At 49.4% G+C, this 12402-nt stretch overlaps 1 protein-coding gene across 1 annotated transcript in view; it reads left to right on the top strand.

Moving 5' to 3' along the window:
- The first annotated feature begins 10453 nt into the window (after positions 1-10453).
- The window catches only part of LOC146025881 (monocarboxylate transporter 2-like), a 111971-nt gene continuing 110022 nt past the window's right edge, over positions 10454-12402 (top strand). Inside the window, exon 1 of the mRNA XM_083156026.1 lies at positions 10454-10571. The gene's annotated coding sequence lies outside the window, so the exon portion shown is untranslated. The remainder of the gene's footprint in view (positions 10572-12402) is intronic.

Raw genomic sequence — 12402 nt, 5'->3', positions numbered from 1 at the left:
GCTTACAAAAGTATTCAACCCTCTAAAGTCAACATTACTCTGTTTAACGAATGACTGGATTGGTAATTTTTTTTTTTTTTAACCTGGGGGTGTGGGGTTTGTTAGTTTTTGAGTGCCAAGTGAATTTGTCAAAATAGGTGTGAAAATTAGCAAACTAACATATTTATTCATCACAATGACCTGCAATGTTTACCCTTTTTTTTTTTTTTTTTATTATAAATGTATTTTTTTTTTCACAACCCTTCTTTTTTTTTTTTTATATAACAAATGTGAGCGACACAGGTGATTTTAGTGGATATTTTGAACATCTCCTGCAGAGATTTTTGGCACTCAAGGGTTAAAATTTTATTTTAAATTTGCATACATCTCCTGTGTGGGTGTGCCCAGGAAACCACTGGTCGTCCTCATGCAAATTCGGGCGGCTGACGTCACAGGATATCCCCGTTGAGCATGGCTACGGGAGATTGAATAGCCCCCTAAAGTTAGCAGAGACTGACTTAGATTTGCGAGCACTATAGAAATTATTCACTGGTTGGTGACCATCAAATTATTTCGGGTCCCCACGCTACTCTGCAAATGGATGTTTATGCAAAACATCCATTTGCAGCGCGGTGGGCATATTCGCTGGGGGTGGTATTCGTGTGGGCGGACTATAAAGGCTTACTAAACGGACTGCCGCTGCTTAGTGAGCCAATCAGAATCCATCCCTGTGTGTGGTACTTTTGCATACTATGTATCATGTGCAATCCTTTTCCTGGCTGCGGGATCTGGTGGATCCTTGGTGCAATGGAGGAGGAGGATGATGATGATATGAGACTGGAGTCACATATGACTGGGCAGTGTGATGAGTAAATCCTATTGTGTGAATGTACACTGACCTAGATACTAGGACAGTAAAAATTCTATGTCCTGTTTCTGGGTGGCTGCATCTAATGACCGGAGCGGCCTGACACTATCTAAGTTGCACAATATAAAACATAAGGACCCCATATACTTGTGAGGGGCAGTGCATGCGCCAACATCGCAGCTTTGTGGGGGCTGGATCATGTGCTATAGATCGTATGTAAACCTAGCAAGGGCGGGTCTGATAAATCTATAGTATGGTACTTGCGATCTGATCTGAGGTAAAACAGTATGCGGTTCGCTTTTTTCATCTGCTTTATTGACAGAAGCCTCGGACGGACGCGAGGGGCTGCGGTTCACTTCAAACTGTGTCCATGTCGACTGTGTTGACATTTCGGCCAAAAAAACAGTGAAAAAAACCATGTTGACCTTTTGACTGTCGACCCAATGGCAGTGTTGACCTAATGACATGTCGACCTAGACACTGTCGACCTAATGGTATGTCGACCTAAAAGCATGTCGACCTATTGAGTTGTCGAACTAATGGTGTTGACCTAATGGCTGTCTATCTACTTGTTGTCTACAAATAGTCCGGATACCCTGATTCAGATCTGATCGCTCACCTGCAAAGTTGACTGCGAGTAGGTAGCTGCCGCCCAGACAGAAGGAAAACCTGTCCTGTGCAAAGCTGTGTGCGCATTGTGAACATATCACTATCCGCTAGCCTGTCGCACATCCCCATACACACATTGCGATGAGATCTTTGTGATACTTTGGCTTGCACACGCGCGCTACGATCCATGCGCAGAAATAATCATTCGCTAACCGAATGCATTGTGACTTTGCACATCTTCAGTAACCACCAGTGATGGGAGCTGCCGTAGCAGTCCCTGGAAACCGTCCGCATCTTAGTCCTGCGGAGTGTCAAAAATGGGCATTCAGGCCTTGAGGAAACTCACAACCGTGTAAAACACACCCACTTATTTGCAGCGATGCCCTGGGGGAAAAAATTGCAGACTTGCACGGGGTGGGATTTTACTCTGTCTGACTGGTGGCTATCTGACCTGAAGACTCTGCAAATTCTCACTGCAGCGATCTGGTCTGAATTAGGCCCATTATTAAACTACTTTTGATCCTAATACAGCTTTAAACAGCAGCTTAAGCCCCATACATACCCTTTATTTAATTTTAATTAATTAGTGTCTAGATCTTGTCACATAAGAATTAGAAAAAAAACAACGGTACTTGTGTAGTTTCACGGCGGCACTGCCCGGGGATCCATGGGCAGTGCCGCCGTGAAACGACACAAGTAACAAAAAAAAAACACACACACTTGTGGCGCTGCTTAAACATTGCTGTCCATCTGAAATATCTGCCTTTGTTTCGGTCTCCCAATTACAGCTTCAGCCACCCTACCACAACCAGGCTAAACTCTCGTCGTCCGTGTCCTGTGCATCTGACCCTCGGGCTTGTTATCTGTGTCCTTGCTATGACTTGTGTTTGTTTCGCAGCTAGGTTATCTTCTACCAGGCTTGTTATTGTTTATTGCACCTTGGTGCTGCGAGTACATGAAACACGCTGTCTGTGTACATCGCAGAAAGTCCGGAATACAAATAACTTCTTATTTATGGTCAACGCATTGTTGTTTAGCGGCTGTTGGCCGTAATTGTAGTAGACTGTGTTCTAATAATCTTCTGCAATAGTTACCAATGTTTTATAATAGCTTCTAGGGTTTCTAAGCAGCTGAGTGGGACCTACATACAAAGGACGGGCAGCTGACATCCGGTGATGGCAGCTGCACACCCACGTCACTCCGCCATTATTTGCATGAGGACGCCCATGAAATGCTGGACGTTTCCATGGGCGTGACCCGTGGCTGCCGTCCCACGCCTCCCACCCGCACTGGTCCGTGCGAGCGGGCTGGCCACTATGCAAGGCGCCGCATCCGTTTGCAAACAGTGCATGCGCATAAATGCTTATTCGCATGCGCAGCAGCAAAACTTTGCTTCCCCTTGCGATTGTGCGGGGGGGGGGGGAATAAACCAGAATGACCTCCTAGGTGTACACGTACATTCGATAAGCATGCACATTCATTTGCAAGGTGGGATTTCACTGAAGCGGGGCAGTGTCTTCCTGATCGCTGGGCGCTGCAAAATAAAGTACATTGAGAGTAAAATCCAAGCATATCAAAATGATTCAGATACAAATTTTATAGTTTTAGATTAAAAAAGATTACACCATAATTGAACAGCTAGAAATAAGAAACAAAAATAACCATTTTCTATAGCGCAATTGTCATTTCTGTTGTTGTAAGTTCAGGAGCATTAAGAGCTTTACACAGTTATGTCCTGGGAGCTGTAGGCTGCTCATGCACTTGCATTGTAGTTTTACTTTAATCAATTATAGGTACTTCTTTACTTTCACGGCGCCACTAGATTAGGACAGATAGGATATCGCGGTCATCGCGGGCATTGAATGCACTAAAAAATCGGGTGCGACGCGATGCCCGCGATTTCCCATAGGGACCAATGTTAAATTTCTCAATTGACACGATTTTTCTGTTCAATGCCTCAATTGACACGATTTTTCCATAGGAATCAATGTTAAATGGCCCACAGAGGCCAAATAGACACCCTGAAGTGTGAAATGGCCCCCACAATTGTTAACGCCACCCCACGATCAACGTGAACCCGAAGCGTGGCGAGCGCAGCGAGCCCATGAGGGGCGGCGGTACGCGTCCTACGACCTTTTCATACCCCCACTATCCACGTCGGCGTGGAGTTGAGAATAGAATAGTGAGCACCGAGCCCGAAGCGTGGCGAGGGGACGAGGATACCTGTGAAGCCCGCGAAGGGACGCGTTTACCTGTGAATGTATCCGCGTCCTCTCGCCACGCTTCGGGCTCGCTGCGCTCGCCACACTATTCCATTCTCAACTCCACGCCGACGTGGATAGTGGGGGTATGAAAAGGTCGGAGGACGCGTACCGCCGCTCGCCACGCTTCGGGTTCACGTTGATCGTGGGGTGGCGTTAACAATTGTGGGGGCCATTTCACACTTCAGGGTGCCTATTTGGCCTCTGTGGGCCATTTAACATTGTTTCCTATGGAAAAATCGTGTCAATTGAGGCATTGAACAGTAAAATCGGGTCAATTGAGAAATTTAACATTGGTCCCTATGGGAAATCGCGGGCATCGCGTCGCACCCGATTTTTAGTGCATTCAATGCCCGAGATTTCTAGTGGCGCCGTGAAAGTAAAGAAGTACCCAATTATACTTTATTTCACTGGATTCAGTATGAAATCCCGGTGGTCTGAATCCCAACGGTCGAAATATCGGCGCCGGCATCCTGACCGCCGAAATACCGACAAGGGGTGGTTGTGGATTGACCCCCCTTGCGGGCTCGCCACGCAGCGGGCACACTCTTTTATATTCCCTCTATGGGTGTCATGGACACCCATAGAGGGATAAATTGCGGTGGTCGGGATTCCGCCGTCGGCATTTTAACTGCCGGGATTCTGATAGTGGGGATTTTGACTCCATCCGGTAGTGCCAGTTACATATCATGTCCCCAATAGTGCCAGTTAAACATCATGTCCTCAGTAGTGCCAGTTACAGATCATGTCCCCAGTAGTGCCAGTTACAGATCATGTCCCCAGTAGTGCCAGTTACAGATCATGTCCCCAGTAGTGCCAGTTACAGATCATGTCCCCAGTAGTGCCAGTTACAGATCATGTCCCCAGTAGTGCCAGTTACAGATCATGTCCCCAGTAGTGCCAGTTAAACATCATGTCCCCAGTAGTGCCAGTTACACATCATGTCCCCATTATTGCCAGTTACACATCATGTCCTCAGTAGTGCCAGATACATATCATGTCCCCAGTAGTGCCAGTTACATATCATGTCCCCAGTAGTGACAGTTACATATCATGTCCCCAATAGTGCCAGTTACAGATCTTGTCCCCAGTAGTACCAGTTACAGATTTCCCCAGTAGTGCCAGTTACAGATCATGTCCCCATTAGTGCCAGTTACAGATTTCCCCAGTAGTGCCAGTACATGTTCCCCCACCTGTTTATATTGTTTATACTGTATGTTGTTTACTTGTTACCCACCCGGCTGCTGCACAGCAAACCGGAAACACATTCCTAGTATACGCAAGTATACCTGGCCAATACAGCTGATTCTGCTAAATAACAGGAGCCTTTAGTAACTAATCAGCAGCTGTTGGAGCAGTAGCACAGGGGGGACAGATATGACCTGTGCTGCCACAGTCACTGACTGATCGTTTTACCTTTCATTTTATATAAGATAATGCCAATACAAGAACTGAGTAATCAGCTCCTGCTACAAGCAGAGGACAAAACAGAATATCTTACTGTGCTTAAGGCAATATGTATTTATAAATGCTTACATTCCGTATTTACAGTGCATGTCCGTAACGGAGTATTGCAGGGACGGTTTCTCAAAGGGGAGTCTGGAACTACAACTCCAGGCGGCCTCCACGTCAAAATAGTCCTGTCACCATGACAACATGATGATGACAAGCTGCCAAGGTATAAATCATAAGCATTACAATTCTAGTTCAATTTTACTCGGAAAAAATTAAGTATTTAGGGAGGCATTGGGGCCTGGAGGTGGACATGCACACACATTGCTGGAGGATGAATTTACAGAGCCACCAGGGATATACAATGTCAGGCTTCCCTGAGAGGGTCTACCCGTTGGTAGGTGTGGTTATCAGATGGAGGGGGTGTGGTCATCCCACCATGGATGGTTTCACTAACCGATGGTCACTCCTGCTTTAAATATATATAAAAATGTTTCCTATAGTAAATTTTCATACCTCCCAACAGTCCCGATTTTATCGGGACAGTCCCGATTGTCAGGGCCTGTCCCGCTGTCCCACCCGCGGGCGGCAGTGTCCCGCGGTGAGGGGGGCTGTTGGGAGTCCCCCCTGTCAGCTGCTAAGCAGCAGGGAATAAACGCTGTGCGCATGCGCACAGCGTCTATTCCCGCAGCCAGGGGGCTGGGGGCATGGCTAGAGGCTCACAGAGCCTCTGGGTCATGCCCCCATAGCGGCAAAATGGGGGCGTGGCCTCGCGGAAGAGCCGCGAGTATAGGCCACGCCCCCCGAAAATTTCGGAACGCCTCCGGCGCGCAGCAGCATCGTCCCGCATCCTAAGGTGACAAAGTTGGGAGGTATGTGTTTTAAATATAATAAACCATACATACATTTAGCACATTATACATGTGGTAATTCATAGATATAATACATCATACCAGAACCTAAAGCAGGGTTGCCGACCCTCCCGGAATTTGCGGGAGTCTCCCGAAAATCGGGTCCTTCCTCCCGGCCCCCGGAAGGGTGGGCAACCCTCCCGGAATCAGGGGGACCCCCACTGAGCCCCCCGATCGCGGCATTTATATGCCGCAATCCGCGGGTCTCAGGGGAGGGGGCGGAGCTAAAATGGCACAATCGTGACATTTTAGCTCCGCCCCCTCCATGGAGAACAGTTATTTCGGCTATTTGTCGTTATGGGGGCGGGGCTTAATGATGTCACAGTTAAGCCCCGCCCCCAAAACGCGTAATGCAAGATTCCTCTCGGCAACCCTGACCTAAAGACTGTCAAACTTTTCACTGTCGACCATTCGGCCGCATACCGCAGTACGGATGGTGTAATGTTAGCATTACTGCCTCACAGCACTGAGGTCAGGGGTTTCCACTAAGGCCCTAACTGTGCGGAGTTTGTATATTCTCCCCGTGCTTGCGGGGGTTTCCTCCGGGTACTTCGGTGTCCTCCCACAATCCAAAAATATACTGGTAGGCTAATTGGCTCCCAACAAAAATTAACGCTAGAATGTCTGTGTGTGCATGTACATGTGGTAGAGAATATAGATTGTAAGCTCCACTGGGGCAGGGACTGATGTGAATGTTTAAATATTCTCTGTAAAGCGCTGCGGAATATGTGTGCGCTATATAAGAAACTGCTAATAAATAATAAATAAATAAAACCAGAGTTGGTGGCTGCCAATCAAAAAATCTGTGGGCAAACAGAAGCATATCTGGCACCATCCTTCCTGGGGGTGAATAGGCGGCAAGCGCAGTGAGCCCTTGGGCTTGAATGCACTCGCCCCCCTGTCAGGCTCCTGACAGTTGGGATTCTGTTGTCTGAGAAACCACAGTCGGAATCGCAACTGCCGGCGGTTATACCATAACCCCTGGGGGTGCAGTGAAAAATATTCTGATGCTCAACAAAAAGTTTAGGACCCACTGCATTTAGTTACAGTAGAGAATAGTATAGAAGGAACCTGCAAATCTAGAATTTCCAGATAGTTGCAGAATTGCGTCTTGCTCTGCCTCTTAGAGACTTTGTGAAGGAATCTCCAATAAATGACGGGTACATATATGCAGGGCTATTTTTCAGCAGGCTCCAGCAGGAACTGTGGCCCTTATTCTAGTTCACTCTTTCTGACAAAATATTCCTTAGATGGACAAAACCATGTGCACTGCAGGTGAGGCAGGTGTAAAACCCCACCCAAATCTAATTCTCTCTGCACAAGTAACACCTGCCTCACCTGCAGTGCACATGGTTTTGTCCATCTAAGAAATATGTTGTCAGAAAGAGTGAACTAGAATAAGGGCCTCAGTTCCTGCTGGAGCCTACTGAAAAATAGCCCTGCATATATGTAACCATATAGCACTCTTATTATTACTGACTCCTTTTGTTACAAACATGTGCTGGGTAGGTAGTTAGTAACTAGGGATAAGACATGACAGATTGCATTGGTTACTTCAATGGTTCAGCAGCAACACACTCTTCTGCAGCTGCTGCAGAACCTCTTGGGTCATCTCCTATATATTTGGCTACATCTGTCACTCAAAGTGGGTGTCTGTGTCTATAACGCTCTGTTCCTGGACTTTCCTCTTAATGTGTGATTGCCTTCATCTGTGCTGAACACCTTTCTGAGAAATTAACCTGTTTAAAACAGGTGATGGCAATCATACATTAAGGTGAAGTCTAGAAACAGAGCATTGTGTCCCTCCTAGAGAGGGTCATGTTGGGAGGTATGTGACAGAGAACCAGCCCAGTGAGCCCACAGACAGTGCCAGACACCCACTGCCTTCCCATGTTCCCCAGCACTGCTACTCCACAGCCACCAGGTGAGCGCCCCCCTCCCGCGATTTGCGGCAAACACCCCCCCCCGCGCCCCCCCCTCCCGCGATTTGCGGCAAAAATACCCGCTCCCCCGCGACCCCCCCTACCGCGATTCGCAGCAAAAAGAACCCCCCCACGACCCCTCCCGCAATTCGCGGCATAACCACCACCCCGCGACCCCCCCCCCCGATTCGCGGAAAAAACACCCCCCCCCGCGACCTCCCTCCCGCGATTCGCGGCAAAAGGGACCCCCCCCCGCGACCCCCCCTTGCACGATTGGCGGCACCCCCCCTGCGACCCCCCTCCCGCGATTCGCGGCACCCCCCCCCCCCCCCGCAATTCGCAGCAGCCCCAGGATTAAATGGCACATGCAAAACACTGACATGGCTATGGTCGACAATGAAAAAGGTTGACATGAGTTTTTGAAGATTTATTTTTAATTTTTTTAATTTTTTCATATTCATTGTCATGTGTCGACATGGACACCAATGAAGTGGCACACTTATGTCAACATTTACATGTGTTGACCTTTCTGTGTTGATTTTTTCTTGTGGCGATTCGCGTCACACCCCCCGCAACCCCCCCTCCCGCAATTCGCGGCACCCCCCGTGACCCCCCACCTCCCGCAATTCGCGGGAACCCCTGTGAACCCCGCCATCCCGCGATTTGCGGCACCCACCCCCGCGACTTCCCCTCCCGCAATTCGCGGCACCCCCCCCCCGTGACTCGCGGCAGCTCCAGAATTAAATTGCACATGGAAAACACTGACATGGCTATGGTCGACAATGAAAAAGGTTGACATGAGTTTTTGAAGTTTTTTTGTCATTTTTTGAATATTTTCATATTCATTCTCATGTGTCGACATGGACACCAATGAAGTGCCACACTTATGTCAACATTTACATGTGTTGACCTTTCTGTGTTGATTTTTTTCTTGTGGCGATTCGCGTCACACCCCCTGCAACCCCCCCTCCGGCGATTCGCGGCACCCCGTCACCCACCCGCGACCCCCCCCCCTCCCGCAATTCGCGGCAACCCCCCACCGGAACCCCCATGAACCCCGCTCTCCCGTGATTCGCGGCACCCACCCCCCGCAACCCCCCCCCTCCCGCAAATCGCGGCACCCCCGCGATTCGCGGCAGCCCCAGGATTAAATGGCACATGCAAAACACTGGCACGGCTATGGTCGACAATGAAAAAGGTTGACATGAGTTTTTGAAGATTTATTTCATTTTTTGAATGTTTTCATATTCATTGTCATGTGTCAACATGGACACCAATGAAGTGGCACAGTTATGTCAACATTTACATGTGTTGACCTTTCTGTGTTGAGTTTTTCTTGTGGCGATTCGCGTCACACCCCCCCGCAAACCCCCCTCCCGCGATTCGCGGCACCCCCCGTGACCCCCCACCTCCCGCAATTCGCGGCAACTCCCCCACCGGAACCCCTGTGAACCCCCCCTCCCGCGATTCGCGGCACCCAACCCCGCGACCCCCCCCTCCCGCAATTCGCGGCACCCCCCGTGATTCGCGGCAGCTCCAGAATTAAATTGCACATGGAAAACACTGACATGGCTATGGTCGACAATGAAAAAGGTTGACATGAGTTTTTGAATTTTTTTTTTTCATTTTTTTAATGTTTTCATATTCATTCTCATGTGTCGACATGGACACCAATGAAGTGCCACACTTATGTCAACATTTACATGTGTTGACCTTTCTGTGTTGATTTTTTCTTGTGGCGATTCGCGTCACACCCCCCCACCCCCCCGCAACCCCCACTCCCGCGATTCACGGCACACACACACACCCCCGCGATTCTCGGCACCCCACCCCGTGACCCCCCCTCCCGTGATTCACGGCACATCCCCCGCGACCCCCCCTACCATGATTCGCCGCAACCCCCGCCCCCGTAACCCCCCTCCCGCGATTTGCGGCAACCCACCCCGCGACCCCCCTCCCGCGATTCTTTGCAATCCCTCCCCTCCCGCGATTCGCAGCATCCACCCCCCCACAACCCCCCCTCCTGCAATTCGCGGCACCCTCCGCAACCCCCCCTCCCGCGATTCGCGGACACCTAAGTTGCAATACAGGGCATCTTTCATACAATTCTAACCATATTTCTCATATACAAACGTTCACAAATTAAGGGGGCGCAGCCCCTTACGACGGTGTGAAGAGCGCCCGTAGGGCGCGATGAATCACCTAGTAATTAATATGTCCCTGGAAGCAGCTGCAGCAGTCCCTCCCCCCCCCAAGATGTTCTGCAGCAGCTTATTTATTATTATTGTTGTTTTGACTGTAATATATGGAGAAGAAGTTGCATGAGGTATGCTGATGTCTGCAGCTGCTAACTGGACCAATCATGCTCCATACCCTTGGCCCCCCTTCCAAAAAAGTTTTACAACAGCCTGCCCCTAGGTGAGAGAGGAGAAGCCTGGCTCCTCCCTGCATCCTGCCTCCTCTCTTCAAGTTCACATAAGTCCTGCATCTGATTATAAAGTGCTGCAAGCCGGCTTCTCCTCTGCATGTTGCTGGCACCTCCGTCCACGTCACCCAGCAGCAGCCCCAGGTAAGTGCATAGGGGTCCCAGCGTGCAGCTTACTAGACCTTGCTGTAATAGCGTGGTGACTGTGCAGCACACGTGGTGAGGGCAGCCTGCTCAGACAATGGGCACTGTGCCAGGTCCCCTGCACGGGACCGTCCTGGGGGCATTAACTCCATCCTGGATGACTATGGCATTAGTAACTATACACTGTAGGATGATTTGGGATGGACTCTGTGCCAGTGTAGGATCTGCAGTCTGACCCCTGTCTGCCTTCCTGGTGACTATATCCTTGGTGTCTGCTGTGACTTCTGTGCCATTAGTTTGATGTCTGCTGCATCCCTTCCTCTCAGTGATATGTAGATTAAACACGAAATATATAAATTGAGAAATAACAAAAGATGAGCTGATAACTGTGCTGTCACTGTGCAGGAAGCTGGGATGGTACAGGATAGGATACTACTGGTTCCTTCCCACAGCTTTTCATTGTACTGTAGTTATTGTTTGGTTTCATTGTTATCTTAATGTAGGAGATGTACTAAGCCGTGGGAAGAGTTAACGCACAGTGATGTATCTATAATGGGTGCAGTGTGAATGATGCACCCAGCTGGGCCCTTTAGTCTCAGGGGGGCCCACGCCGCATACGCTGCACCCATTTTCCAAATACTTACCCTCAGAGTCCAGCAGCGGCGGCAGGACTGCTAACGAAATTGCTGGAAAAATGACGTGGCAGCCATCTTTCCAGCGATCTCCACAACGCTGCATACTGTACCTCCCAACTGTCCCGTTTTCTGTGGGAACGTCTCGTTTTTTGGTGACGTTCCGGTCTCCCGCCCGGGTCTGGCAGTGTCCCGTGGCAGGGTGCAGCTGGAAGTCCCCGCTGCCTCCTGCTTGTCAGCGGTGTATAGATGCTGTGCGCACAGCTTCTATTCCCCGCAGGTAGAGGAGCAGCAGCGCCAAAACAGGGGCGTGGCCTCGCATGAGTGACGCAATTTGAAGGCTTCGCTACGGAGCCAATTTTGGGGGTGCGTGAAGGTCCCGTTGAGCAACCAGTGAAAGTTGTGAGGTACAGGTTGAGTATCCTGTATCCGTACATCCCTTATCCGAATTATTCCAAAAACCGTGTTTTTTGGAATCATTCAAATTTTTTTTTTTTTAACCCCCCTAACCCTCTTCATACTTACCAAGTCCCCGGGCGTCCACAGCAGGCCTCCGGCATCTTCTCCAGGGTCTCCAGCGGTCCCAGGAATGCATTGCGCGAGTGTGCGCGCGCGCCGGTGACGTCACCTGTATGACGCTGCATTGCTGCCGGCAGCCGCGATATGAAAATTACCAGTAAGATGTCACTGCACTATTTTTCAGGAGATTTGCGCATTCGGAGTAGGGATTGAGCGCTATTGTGCTCAGATCCCTACTGCTCCCATCGCTGCACGCGGTGCGTCACTCTTAAAACATCCCCAATAATTCACCAGCCAAACAGCTCCTACCTGCCATGTCACAGGCTGTGTATGCAAAATTACAGTATTACAGTAGGGAGCTGATTGCTTGGTAGTTTATCTCTCTCCACTTTATCACTGTCCATGGCTTAGTACATGAGCCCCAGAAGCTCATAATGTAAAAATGTTTACAAATATATATATATATATATATATATATATATATATATATATATATATATATATATTACATGTGCAAGACCGGCAGACCTACCCCCAGTGCTGCCACAGCCTAACCCTGACGCTTCCCCTAATACCCCCCTTTTTATTGTCTAAACCTAACCCTTCCTCCCTGCACAGTGACCTGAACTCTCGCATCTGTGTCTCTAACCCCCCATATGCCTAAATCTAGGCCCCCAGCT

This window comes from Crinia signifera, chromosome 8 (assembly GCF_055691185.1).
Source record: "Crinia signifera chromosome 8, ASM5569118v1, whole genome shotgun sequence".
NCBI lineage: Eukaryota > Metazoa > Chordata > Amphibia > Anura > Myobatrachidae > Crinia > Crinia signifera.
This window is presented reverse-complemented; position numbering and strand designations above follow the sequence as displayed.